Source organism: Agelaius tricolor, unplaced genomic scaffold (genome assembly GCF_023055355.1).
Source record: "Agelaius tricolor isolate 1412-34295 unplaced genomic scaffold, bAgeTri1.0.p SCAF_9, whole genome shotgun sequence".
NCBI lineage: Eukaryota > Metazoa > Chordata > Aves > Passeriformes > Icteridae > Agelaius > Agelaius tricolor.
The window spans coordinates 38,602,254-38,616,777 of record NW_027269269.1 but is presented as its reverse complement, the minus strand read 5'-3'; the positions used below and the strand labels follow the sequence as shown (position 1 = coordinate 38,616,777).

Below are 14,524 nucleotides of genomic sequence, written 5' to 3'. Positions count from 1 at the left end.
GAGTTCCAGAGGCAAGAGGAAATTTTTCTTCAAGAAATTCTTCACTCTTACATAGCCACTGTTTACCAGACTGGAGAGGTTTGCTTTTAGTATGTTAGCTAAGCTCAAGTGAATAGCAAAGACGCATAGATTCTTCCCTTATTTTTCATGAACAGGATTCAAAGATTACGGGGATTTTTCTGCTGGTTTTGCCTTTCCTCCCCATAGCCATGCACCTCTAGAGATCCATTATTCTGGGAGTTCTAGGACTTTAACATATGATCTTGAAATTTGGTGAAATTTTGGACTTGGAGCACTCAACAGCCCCACTCCTGATTTCGAAACTGAAGGATTTCACACTTATCTCTGGTGTTCCACCTCCTCAACGCCCCCACGCCTTTTGGATCATTATATTCTGGTTTTGAACTTCAGCTTCTTATCTTTCTCACATCTCACCCAAAGAAATTTTGCTATCCACCTTCTGAAAGCACCTTTAGATAATTTCAATTTATTGTTGTTAATATTAATTCAAGAGAAAACAAGCTACTGTCCTATCTTTACACTTAGGAAGAAGAGAATAGAACCTGAAACCTTCAGCTTTTGCAAAAATGGAAGGGCAAGGGGTGCACTTGGGTTTGAGTTAGAGAGTAGCTCCACAATCTAGAAATAGTCAAATAAGACTACCTATTGAATTAATGAGCATTTGAACGATATTCTCATTTGCAAAATTACTTTAGCACATAAAATTCAAGTAACCAGAAGAAAGTTAGCTACCTCAACAGTGAGGAGCCCACATGCTTCTCTTGTTACATGAAAGAAATTATAAAAACCAAGTACTGCAAAATAAGGTAAACACAGGCAGTGGTCCTTATTGCCCAAATGGATCCAGAAATCTCAGCAGACAGTTGTGTCCATGTTTCACATAGTTTTCTTCTTCCCCACCAAACTCAGTCCAGGGTAGGACTGGCAGAACACCCTTGCTTGGGTCCCCCAACCCAGCAGGGATGTCTGCTTCCCCAGAAGCTACAATCTTAGGAAAACATCATGAGACAAAAAAGGTGTGGGAAAAAGGTTTTTGGGGGTCTTTTTGTCCTGTTTATATGACACTTGTCACATACTCATCTCTTTGCCAACTACGAAAACTCCTGAGTGGAGAGGAAAAAAAAACCAAAAACAACAACCCACTCAGGCAAGCAATTTTTTCCATAAATGATAAGCAAAAAAACTACAGTCAAACAAAGTTGAAGGCTACTGGCAAGAAAATAGAGGCCTAGGCCCAGTTCTTTCTATTGCCTGAGAAATTAAGGCAGAAACCAGCATCTTGATGTTCCTCCCTGCTGTTTCATGCTGCTTTCTCACTGTATTTCTGCAGCAGTGGGAATAAAGACAAAAGAAGCACCAAAGAACAAAGCCTGAAACTCATTCTGGCAAAAACAGGGAGGGGGAACAAAAGACAGAGTGGAAGTGGATGGACTACTTATAGCAATTATTGTCAAACATTTTTGCACTTCCTTCCTTAATGTAGCTCCTTTTGTACACAAAGACCTCCAAATAGTTCTGAGAGGTTCCCTTTGTAAAACAAGGAGAAAGGAAAACTGTAATAAGACTATGCAATGAAGATAAATCTTCCCAATAATGCAAGCTCCAGGAAACACATGGAGGTCAAATAAAACTATTATTTGCCTTTTCAAACACTATTTTCTTCAGCTGCTAAATAAAAACATTATGAAGCCATTTTACACAGTAAAATTTAACCTTCTATTAACCTTCCATATTAAGTAAACAAACCTTTCTAGCCAATAAGCATCATTGTGAACTCTCCGGGATGATAAGCAATACCTTAATTACATTCATTTACATGACTTTGAAATTGTTCCAGACCAAAGTCAACAACTGCAAGGTCAAAGAGTATGGAAATCTAAAATAAGGAGAAATCCATAGTCGGCCAGTTCACAAGGATTATGCAGCATCTTTCTAACCCAGTTTGCAAAGGGTCAGGGATACCAACCAAGTACTAACTTTTCATCAATTAGATCAAAAAAGCAAATCCTCTAAAACACCAAAGACAAAGTCCATCCCTCCTTTTTTTTTGAAGACTATACAAAATTGAAAGCAATGGACACTTCAGAATTGTTTTTAATGCCTAATGGCCAATCCAGCTGTAGGAACACCTTATGCAAATGGTTTATAGTATTCTAAATGAAAGCCACAACATAAAATATACTTTTAAATAATAGATCCATATCACTGAGAACTACTGAATATTTGGTATAGTGCCTTTATACTTGGGAATGCTAAACTGACAAGTTTGCAACTTTTAGAATGCTACATGAACACTTTCATTGCTTCATCCATGGTACACTTAGAGTGAGAAATGGCAATAATACTCAAACAGCAATTAGAAAAAACTTTTTTAACAATGACTGTTGCAAGAAACTTCATAAAGTAGAAACAGCATAAAAGTAGACACAGTCCATCCATTCCTAAGATATTAGACAATGGCTCAGATATGATCAATAGCACTCAAATTAGCCAGAGTGGAGCACACATGCACACTGCACTGATGGATCATTTCAGGATTACATTTTGTCTATTATAACCATGAAATTATTACAAATATACATATACAAAAATCTAAAGTACAGCTTTTGGATTTAGGCAGTCCAATATTGATACACTGCGGCCGACAACATTTTCTTAGTATTAAATTAGATAAATCTCCCTGCACCCTACTTTACTAGCAAAGCACTTTTTATACAACTCTCAAGCCAGCAACCTTCTGCAATTTAAGTATGATTTAGTGCAAGAGAAGCAATGAGTATTATAAAATTTATGCTTGTTCACCTTCTCTCCCCACAGAGAAGGGCAAGACGTTTTTTCATGTAAATATGTATTAGATCCAAATAATTTAAATAGATATTATTCCATAGAGAACATGATGCTGCATATGCCCATTTCAGCTCCATGTTACTAAATAAACTGCAAGATAATGATGTTGCCTTGTTCATCCTAAAGGACACTGTAAATATTTCTAGGCATTTCAAACAGAAGTAAAAAGAAGAGACATTCACAAGAAAAAAAGAAAAACTAGGGTGGCTCTTACAGAGCTTCCTAAAGTGAAGACAAGTTACTGGCAAATTAGGAAATCTCTTTAGGAACAGGTCACAGCTGCCACAGAAATATATAGCTCAGGTACACGGAATCTTTACAGTATGAATAGCACATCATTGCTATCATCCAATTTCATTTTCCTTTAAATGAAGAAGGGAAACATAATCACATTTGCAAGGAGAAAACCAAGAAACTTCAGACAGGTGACTACTTCTAAAAATTAACATAGAAATGCTAAATGCAGGGTGCCAAATGCTAATTTGTCTCTAATACGTCTCAGTTATATTTAGCTACAAGTGTCACTGCTTGAATGGAAAAGAGACAGAACAGGGAATCCTTAAACAGTGCCTTAAAAATGAGAGCTTTAAGCATGACTTTTAGGTCAATGCATGTATCTCCCTGCTTTTGACAAAATACAACTGAAGTTAATCAGCACCTTACACAAAATGCAATATAAGTTAACAATTTATTTCTAAACCACGTATATATTTAAAGTGAGGAGGACTGTCATTTGACTTGAAGCCATCACATACCATTTGGGCCACAGTCAGTTATCTTACAATACAGTCTGACCTCTACTTGATTTTAAAATAGGATAATCACCTTCAACTGTGTATGAACCTTGAACATTATCAAAAACAGTTTTATTGCATCAACGATTTATTAATAGTCTTATATTAATAGTAATGTAGCTTTGACTTTACAAAGTCATAAAGATGACGAGAAAAACAGGCAAGACTTATTGTGCTACCTATTTTATTTTAGGCTTCTAAGGCAACCTCATGACACAATCAGAAAAACTATCCTGAAAGTAAGAGCTACAAAGGAAAAACAACAGAATACGCATGTATCGTCCCAGTTCAACAGCAGAGCAGGAAGGACACAGGCAGCATAATGAGTTCAGACAAATGCTGGAACCTTTCAAGTACCAAAACTGTCCTGCAGCCAACTGTGCTTGGAACTGCAGAAGTGCCCGTGCTGAGACAGGTGAGCTCTGGACAGCAGCAAGGAAAAGGTGCGAGCCTTCCGTGGGAATGTGCTAAACCAGATTCCCCTTCCAAGGAAAGCACTGCAGAACGCCCAAAGCCTACAGGCTCCCATTCAAAACAATCCTGAGCAAGGAGGAAACGTTGCTCCCTGAGTGTTTCTGGTTCCCAGCTCTCACCCTGCCGTGCACGCGGTCACTTCTGGAGCTGCTGGCCCCATTGCACCACAGTTCAAACAAAGAGCGGCTAAGAAAGTACAATATTCTATAACTGGCATTTACAGCATCGGCCTTGGACTCCTAATCTTTACCAGACGGGCACACAAATCAATCTATCAGCTCATAAAGGTATGCTTTTTAACCTCCAAAACAGATGGGATTGGCCAGAAACGTCTGGCATGTCAAACTGCTAATCGAGGCTGCCCTTTGCACAAAATAACCCACTTAAGTTGAGGCATGGTTGCACTGTAACAGACATTAGTCTGTGGGAAACCCATTTAACTGTCACATACTCCCGCCACTCTTGCTCTCCCTTAATTAAGCCTAATGCCTTATGCTTTGACCTTTTGTTCTAGCCTATTAACCCTATCTAGTACAAGTTCAAATATGTTAAACCTAAAAGTTTGCTTTTAATATTAAATGCCAAGCTACAGAAAGAGTGAGGGATGCTTCTCTACCTTGCAAGTTACCAACCCCTGTCTTAGTCCCCAAAGACAAAATATGTTCAAACGCTGATCAGTTTCACAACAAAAAAAGTGGAGTTTCTTCCACTGGAATAGCCTACTTTTTCCTCTTCAGAGGAGGGTGAGAGAAAAAAAAAAGTGAAACTTCTGCAAGCAACTTCATATCCTCAGGCTTTTGGGTTTTTATCCAACAAGAAAAGCACATGCTATCAGCCAAGATCATACTGCACTCATTTGCTAGTCTCTGAAACCCATCATTAAAAATAAGACATAATTGGTTTACAGTGACCAAATTCTCCTCAATTAAAGGCTGCCTCTGCCAACCCTCCTCACACTGAGTCACCATCTTGTTCCTTTGACAAGATACTTACACTTACTATTAGTATGTAATTCTCATATGCATCTCCAGGTGAGTTGCAGCCTTTGAAGTTTCTCAGACTGGCACAGACTTAAACAAAGACAATTTATTCATTCTAGCTCCACACATTTCCTTTTATGCAAGCTCAACTAAAGCATGGAGCGCCTTCTGCTCCACTATCTCTTAATTCACAAAGGTTACACAGCATCAACAAGACCAGCAGATATGCTTTTAAAGCAGTACTCTTTTGGAGAAAGTCTACCCTAAGGGTCTAGAACTCTGACTTAAACAAGAACTCTAATCCCAGTGACAATAACAAACCTCTGATCAAGACACTACTGGACTCCACAACAAAGCTATTTATGTATGCAAGCAAGTTTGGTATATCAACAGAGGTCTTCCACAATTAATGCTCATAACTAATAAACCTATTCCCCACTCCAAAAAAAACAACAATGACTGCCCATAACTGCTTTATAACATAGGTTAGAAACAGAAAACAGAATGCAAACTGTGTGGAGATTACCAGCCATGTGTACACTGACAAACATGTTCTCAAATCTTTAGTTTAACCACCTTACTGACAAGTTGAACACTCGGTGCAACATCCTTCTTTAGAGTTTATGCTTCTGCAACTCTGACTAAATAGAACTCCTTTTACAAAGAGGAAACAATCTTGAACCAAAGCTCTGAATTACTTTGAAAATGTGAAAGATTTCAAAAGGCTTGTTGCCACAAAAGCCACTGTCTACTAAGTTCTATTAAAGCTGTATAAGAGACCATCTGCTGCTGATCACAACAATTCTCCAGTTTTAAATTGCTAATTAATTAATTATGTTTTAATTCCAAAGTGCCTGTCTTACTGATTCTGAGACCAGCAAGTAATACCATTAACTTTTCTGTAAATACAATTGCTCAGACAACTATAAGATGCACTACAGCAACATTCAACTTCTTTTTTTGAAAAGTCAAATAGAAAAAACATTGCGGGGAAAAAAATGGATTTCTAATTGCAATTCTTGGTTATTCCCAAAGCACTGATTCTGGTTAAATCCAAATCCCTACAATTTAAGAAGTGCACGTATTTTCTAGTTATTTCACTGGGCTATATTCTATTGTGTTGGAGATGCTCAAACAGCACTACACAGACCAATGTTGTATTTGAGTAAAGTCAAGCAATGCATGGATTTATTTAAAATAAGAGAAAAATACATCCTTGCATCTGCAATCTGTGTCATTACAATGGATATGAGAAAGCTCTGCAGGCTGGGATTTGGTATGACTGCCTCCAGCTTCTAGACCTTCCCTACTAATGCTCACAAAAGTTGCCACTGGAGGCAATGCAAATGAGTCCTAAGAGAGACAAGAAACAAAACAACAACTGCTTGTCAACCATTACATGCCCAAATTGTATTCTTTATGCTCATCAGCATTCTCAAGTTCTTAGGCACGCATGTAGGCCCACCGAGGACAGTGGGGCTACTCAAGTGAATAAAATGACTCACAAACCAAAGTGCATATACATAAGCAATCACTGGACAACACTTGGGGAATTATTCCCTGGTATCAAAGAAAAATAGGATTTAGGAAATGGGAACCAAGGGAGCAGATCTGAACAAAATGACAGCAATGCTAAATGTCTACAAGCCATTGTAATGTAATATCTAATAATGATTTTACTGTGACGGTCCCTTGCCACACAAGCTCAATTTGGATCTGTTTTATTTAAAAAATAAGAGAGATGGTAACACAGTAAGTGTTATTTAATCTTCTCTTTCACTCTGAAATTGCATGTAAATCAAGTTCTTCACTATATAGCTACCTCCCAAACAGGTGGGCTCAATCTTCAGAATTTTACAGCAAATTCCACACAAAAAGTTCAGATGTTACAGAAATACTTATTTTTCCATAATCAGCACAAATATTAAAAAGAAACCCAACTCTTACAGTACAAGAGAGGGATTAACTTGAACATTTATCACTTCAAAACATATTATAATCCTAAAAGGCTTATACAAGGCACACAGCTGTCTGACAGCTTTGGCAAGACAAAGCACAAACCCCAAACCAAAGAGACAAGGTAAACAACCCAAACAAATCATTTACCTTGAATGTGGTTCCATTAGGAAAGCTCTTCCTTCAGGAGTCCAAGGATGCAGCAATTGTCTTCCTCAAAAATTTCATGCTTGATCTGAAAAGAACAGCAGAAATACCCCTATGAAATTCTGCAAATCATTCTTTCCTACCTAATGTGCCTTGATCTACTTTCTTACTGTTGGTGTAACAGAGAGCAATGCTTTATTTTGTTTAGTGCAAACAGCAAATAACATTTTCATATCAGAAGAAAAACGTAGTTCCAAATTTCAGAAATCAAAATCTTCCAGACAGAACCATGAGTAAAACTAGTAGAAACAACTCATGGTGTCTAGACTTGTACTAAGGGACATTATTCTGCAAGAACAAAATCCACATTCAACTCTAAGCCAGAATCCTCTTTTCCTTCCTTTCATTCAAAAAACAGCTGTGACATGAAAGCCCTCCTTCCTATGTAGTGGTTACTGCTTAACACTTCAAACTTGCACCCATGAACATCAAAATCAGTTTTTAAAGAGCCTCTTTTAATTTACATATACATAAGGAAAAGACAAGAGTATAGTATAACAGGTGAGCTAAATGCAACAAAATTAGTTCAAAAAAACAAAACAGCAGAAATTGTAATATTTGCTTTTGAGAATTTTAAGAACATAATATATTATGTTATGGTATATAACCCTATTTTGTTTTAGTTAGAGAATGTTATCCATTACAATCCCAACCTTAAAAGTTCTTCTCAGCACTTGTCCATTATTCTTAAGTGAAATTTTGCTAAAGGTTGCAAACTTAGAGCTAGCCCAGATCATTCTTATTTCTACTATTTCAGCCTTGTTGTTGTGACAAGCCTCACTATTAAAGGTCTTTTTTTTTGGTTACCATCAAAGCAGCAAGCTTATTAAGCTTATTGTGCATAGAGTCAACTTTAGATACAATAAAATACATTTTAAAGAATTAAGAAGACACTTTCTCCACCACTAAGCTGAACTTTCCCCTCCCTCCTTCTGCTTGGCAATGGGAGAGTTCCTTTCCTTATTTCAACATCTTTAGCCTCTGTTCCCACAAAAAAAAAAAAAAAAAAAAAGGCATACAAAAGCTTTTTAAACACAGAATTTCTCTAGCATGGAGGACCCTGCAGGTGGGTCCAGGTGGGTAGGATAGAGGGGAAGAGTGGGAAGTGTGTGTGCTGGGGGCACATCTGAGCATTTCCCCCTCCATAAAACCACTTGAGTCCGAGCCAGATTAGAGAAAACATCTAACTCTGACCACTGCAATGTGCTTGCTAACTAGAAAAAGAGATACAGGTGTTGATCAATGGGTCATCATCCAAAAAAACACCTATTCAAAGCTTGCAGGGACATGAAATAACAGCAGCATGCTGGACTACTGCCAGCACCAAGACCCAACAAAAGATGCCCAACAATAGAGCCAATTAGGCTGAAAAATAAATAAATACCCTGGAATACTACATGCAGACACTATTTTAAATCCTTCTCCCACATACATAACAAAATGAAAAGGTAAGTTGCACCACAGAAGGGGCACATTGCTCAAAATTTGTAGTTAGTAAGCGAGGGAAAAAGATCCACCATCACAGTAGAAATTAACAGAGAAATGACAGATACAGTGACAAAGGTGCTAACAAACACAGTTCAAAGCCTTCTCAACTCTATTTTACTGAAAGGGTGAATAAGCTGGATGTGGAATCTTTTGTAGACAATGAAAAACAGGAGCCAAAGAGCAGAAGAAAGTGCTATTAAAAAAAGAAAAGCCACCTGAATTTGAGAAAAATAGATTAAAATAGTTAATAGAAAATTGCAGTATTACTGCACTATACTATAGATATAGACAAAATGCTTTGAACTTAGTCATTCTTACTTCCAGAGAAAAGAGATTGCTATGTAGTAGGGAAAAATACAGAATAAGATACAAAAATGCACTCCACACAGTATTGCCATCAAGGTTCAGTGTCTAGATGGGATTTCCTTCTAGGTCAGCATTCAGCAGTCTTTGCTGTATTATTCCAAGTGACTACAAAAGGTTTATGAGAGTTCAGTGAAAAGACAACAACAGAATTTGTTATTTCTGGGAAAAATTCCATATTCATTCAGTATGTTTTAAAAATCGAGGAGGAAAAACAGAACTTTTCTAGAGTAATATTTTATTCCCAAACTCTCTGCATCTGAGCCACTCACTTGACACACCTTATAGTTTTTGGAATGTTGATTTGTGTTGTTTCATGGACTACCAAACGCAGGATAGGTGATAACACAAACACTACCACCAAGGCCATCTCCTGGGGCAAGAACCATCATTTCTTTTTACATTTGAGGCAAGCCCTGCTTTTCACATCACTGAAAAGGCCTTTCCAGTTCAGCTTCCCTCTCTCTCTTTTAACAGTGGGATGGGGCACAGAGAAGAAGCAGAAAGCAGGTGGATATGAATCTTAAAAGTCTGCTATGGAAAAACTTCAGAACAACAATACCAACTCTAGGACCAATGAGAACAAAAATATGGCTCATCTGTGAGCAAGATCTACAAGCAAGATTTACTTGCTTGGATACATTTCAACACAGAACTTCATGGACTATTTTTTGGGGGAAATTAAATACTCCCTTATTTGTTTTCAAATAGTTTCATCCAAGACTGGAACACATTTTACATCTAGCACCTGATCTCTCTGCAAGGACTCCCTCACAACTTCCTTTCTTGAGAGGAGGAGGATCATCCCCTCAGAAGTCTTTCCCAACACCCAGTTTCTCTCCTGCATTAAACTCACAGTCTTAGAAACCAGTGACTAAAACAGAAGATCTGTAGCTTCTGCTTTTAATCTGATTTTGTCTACAAGCAACATTGGTTTTCCTCTGCTGAAGGCAATTTGGAAATAAGTGGTATGAAAACAAAATTTCACTCAAGACAGGCAATTAAACAAGAGCAATGAGCTCCAATAACAATTTAAGTATGAGAAGACTATGCCAGGAGGGGTTTGACCCAAGCTAAGGCGTCTAGCAACTGCCTCTTCCCCTTTCTACACATGAATATTTATTTACATGAGTTTTAGTTTCTATTCTCCTTCTTCAACCATCAAGCCAAGTGACCTGCAACAGACAGCCAAATAAATTACCAAATTAATTCTTTCAAGTGCTAAATAGGTCTGTGAGCATTTCCAAGTATTTGAAATAAATAATCCAGAAACCCTAAAGAGCAAGCATTTCTCTTTACAGTCTCTCTGCCCACTTTTCCCAAGGAATATCTTCCCACTGGGAAACACATGAGTTTTCACATGATCCCAGATGTTCACCCAGAGTTACTGAGTGCCAACCCTTGTATGCTGCTCTCTAATTCAGTCTTTTCCAATGCAACTAGTGAATCCCTAACACCAAAATGTGGAAAAGCAATGCCACAACCCTGCTAAACACTTCCCCCCAGCTCTCCCCCTGTTTGCTGCAGGCAGGCCAGCACAGCTCAGAGTTACTGTTCTTATCGTTTTGGCCTGTTGGCAGGAAGAAAGGGAAAACCACAAATGCTGTTACCATTAACCTTTTTGTCTTTAGTTCAAGGCTGTTTAGACAGACTGTCAAATTTATGCTCTGTATCTTTTTTCTACATTTATGCATATTCTTTCACACCTTCTCCTCTTGCTCAGGCTTCACTCCCTACCTACCTACCTTTCTGCTTGTTTGTCATTGCCTGCCCTCCTGAGCAGCAATGATTTATACTTCAAACTTTGCACTTCTTGTCCCAAAAGGGTATTTAAGCTTTTTAATCCATTGGATAGCTATCCTATTAACCTTGCCTCCTACTCCTCACCCAACCCATCACTCAGCACGTGGGAGATGAGCCCTGTCCTGCCTGCAGGCACCATGCATGGGAGGGTGGCCACCAAAGCCCCCCATGCAAAAGGGGCTTGTGCCCCCAAACCAGGCACCCAGCTGGGATCCCCTCACTTCCCCAGGCTCTCTTCTGGATCCCCTCCACTCCCTGTACATTAACATACAGGAAAAAAACACAACCAACAAGACTTTTGGGGTTCAAGGTACAGGCAAGCTCTGAAGAGCTATTCTAAAATAATAATTCAAAGATCTTATGGTCTTCATGTCTTCTCTGACAGCTCTGCAAGGAGGTGTCAAGCACAGCTCTGGAGCAGGACAGCTGACTGGGGGAAATGCAACTCCCTGGCTTTGCCTTGGGCAAGTTTATACATGTGCTTGGCACAGTGCAAAACAGGGTTTATCTTTTATTGTAGCCATGGCCTGCACTGTCCCTGGTAAAGTTAACAGTGCTTTCACTGCTAATGATAATAAAGCTGGCACTAAACTTTTTGCCAATGCTCAAAGCCTGAAAAATAAAGTTCGCTCTGAAGAGACAAAATAAGCTTTAAGCAACCAAGACTCTGTCAATTCTTTTAAGCAAATCCTGCAATAAGCAAAACCACAGGCAAATATGAGCATCATAAAGTTAATTCATGTTTGAATTAACTGAATCACTTGAAGTTTTTCTTGATGCCTTTTACAGGACAAATTTACCCCAAACACTGCAGGTGATACAACCAGTGATTAGATCACCCTTTTAAGTTTACAATATAAAAACATTATTTACTTTTGCTTCTTTATCAACATAGTTTTTATGACTATAATAAATTTTGGTTAGCACATCTTTCACTTCAGAAAAAGAAACAAGCATGGGAAGCAGAGAAGAAGAGCATGTTTTCATCAGCAATTTTCTGCCAAAAGACTAAAAGGGAAAAAACCCCAAAAACCTCAATCCAGCATGGTTTGGCATTTGACTGCATGCTGTGTTCTGTGCACGCATGGCCTACAAAACCTGGAAGCCATTGATAGCTCCTGCTCCTTAGATAACCCAGAAGCACAGGCCAGTCTAGCAGCAGGTCAGATTTCACCCCTGCCCAAAACAAGCAGTCACTACTCCCTACCTCCTCCATGGCACTCACAGAACACAAACACCCTTACATAGGCGTTTCACTCATGACTAACTCGCTGTCTTGCTTTGGAGTTCATGTCAACTCCACCTCAGGAGACCACTGACAGAACAACAAGTCAAAACTTCCCCACCACAAGTTTGGGAACACAGCTGCTTCAGACAGCAAAAACCCCAAAGCTGCCTGAACACTGTTCTCGATGAGAACTTCTGCCTTCCAAGATGTTAGCTACTCATGCCCATAGAGCAGAATTACTCAGATGCCATTAAATCGGATCCCAACCACAAGATATCCTCAGCTCAGAGAGCTTTTGTCATCTGGCATCTAAATGTGTCACTCTCTCATGTGTTCAGTCAGCCCTGGAAGCAGTAAATCGCATTTGTGTATTAAAGAAAATGTTCCCTGCTCGCTCAGGAATACACATCCCCCTTTCCACAAGTGACTGCTTCCTCCCCACAGCTCTTCGCAGATTGGATTCGCACTCTTTGTTAAATAAAGCTTTACGGTATCTCTGAACATTTATAGTGCCATGACTCAGTTAAATTCTAATCAGCCTGTGAGCTGTCTGACACTGCAGCAGGTCCCCTCAAAATAAAACAAGGAATAATATAGTCTCCAGATTCCAGAGAGATGAGGCAAAAGAGGACAACTTCCACTTCAGCCTTCTTAACAACAACATAATCCCGAAGCCAGGAATCCCTGTTTTTTCCAACACCTTCAACATGTGTCAAGCATTTTATCGGAATCCTTCTTTAAATTAAAAGCCCAGTAAATCACCAGGATACACAAGACAGAAGAAGTAAATCACCAGGATACACAAAGGTGCAGCACAGACACAAGGCTGTCTGCTCGCTACAACGCTGCCCCCGTTTTGCCTATACTACGTTTCCTTATGTTTCCCTACCTCCCAACTTAATCACCCACTGACACTTCGAAAGAAGAGCCTCAAACAACACGCTCTGTAGGGAAAAACGAAGGGTGGAAGTGGGAGGAAGAAAAAATTTTAAAATTCACCTTTAGAGGGCTTCGGGGACACACCAAAAAAAACCAAAAAAAAAAAACCACACCACGTCTGGAAAAGTAACCTTTAGTCTAGAAGGGAAACAGCGACGTCCCTAAGGAGCCCGGAGCGATGAGAAGGCATCTTTGGGGGGCGCAGGGAGCCGAGCCTGAGCCGCGGCCGAGCGGGGCCGGCGGCGGCAGCCCCGGGCTGGCTGCGGGCCCGCAGGTGGCGGCGGGCGGGCAGCGCCAGGGCCGGCAGGAGGCGGCGGGGGCGGCGTGGCCTTGCCCGCAGCCCCGGGAGCGAGGCCGCGCCGCCGCAGCCGCTGCGCACCCGGGGAGCGCCCGGCCCCGGGCATCGCTAGCACCGGGAGGGGCGGCGCGGGGTCCCCGCCAAAGGGGGGCCCGGCCGTGCGCTCGGCGAAGCACTGGCGGGTCCCGGGGGGACGGAGTAGTAACTTTTCCGTTCCGCCGGCTCCCCCAAACCCACCGCGACCGGGCAAACTTTCCGCCCGCGCCGGGGGTGCCGCGGGGCGGCCGCCGGGCTCACCCCGGCATTGTTCCCCGGTGCCGCCGCCCGGCAGCGCGGCCCCGGCCCGGCCCGCCCCGCTCGGCCATTTCCCCGGCGGAACAGCGCCGCACTCACCCCGCAGCCGCCGCGGCTCCTCCCGGGCGGGCTGGCCGAGCCCCCCGGAGCCGCTCCGGCCGCAGCCGCCGCGCACGCCGCCCCGCTGCCGGTCCCGGCGCTGAGCTCCGGGGCAGCGGCGGCTGGCGGAGCCGAGGCGGGCGGGCGGACGGACGGACGGATCCCCGCGGCTGGAGGACAGGACAGGGCTGGACAGGGCAGGACGCGCCGCCTCCCTCCCGCCACCCCCGAGCCCGCGCGTCCCCCCCGCCCCGCGCATCCCCGCGCACATACAGGGCGAGCCGAGCTCCGCTGCGCTGCTCTCCGCGGCTCGGGGCTCTGCTGCAATGCCTGCGAGGCTGACTTTCAAAGCCTAACCCGCAGCCGCGATCCTCCCTCTCCGCCTTCCACCTCGCCCGCCGCGGCGCAGCCCGGCCCCTCCCCGCGCCGCGCCATTCATCTCTCCAGCCAAGTTTCTTAACCCTTTGGTACCCTCCCGGCAGGAGGCAGGGCGGGATGCGGGAAGCAGGGATGCGCCCCCCGCCCCGCCCGGCGCGGCGAGGGCAGGGCAGGGCAGGGCGGCCGCGCCGCACGTACGCGCGTCCCATCCCCTCCTGCCCTCTCCAATGAATCTCACTGAAGTCGCAGAGCCCCCGGGAAACAAACTTACGAGCGACAGCACCGGAGGACCCGTATCTAATGAAAGCGGCAGCGGCTTAAAAATAACCTTTTTTTTTTCTTGTTGTTGTTTTCT

General features: G+C 42.2%; 1 protein-coding gene across 4 annotated transcripts in view; it reads right to left on the bottom strand.

The window, feature by feature from the left end:
• Positions 1–14,220, bottom strand: part of NRIP1 (nuclear receptor interacting protein 1) — a 73,299-nt gene extending 59,079 nt beyond the window's left edge. For 2 of the 4 annotated variants that reach the window (XM_071433679.1, XM_071433680.1), the window contains exons 1-2: positions 14,065–14,220; positions 7,223–7,307 (exon numbers count right to left, since the gene is read on the bottom strand). The gene's annotated coding sequence lies outside the window, so the exon portion shown is untranslated. Of the gene's footprint in view, positions 1–7,222; positions 7,308–13,791; positions 13,983–14,064 lie in introns of those variants that run through there. The other 2 variants (XM_071433681.1, XM_071433682.1) reach the window with 1 other exon arrangement.
• Between the last annotated feature and the right edge of the window lie 304 nt (positions 14,221–14,524).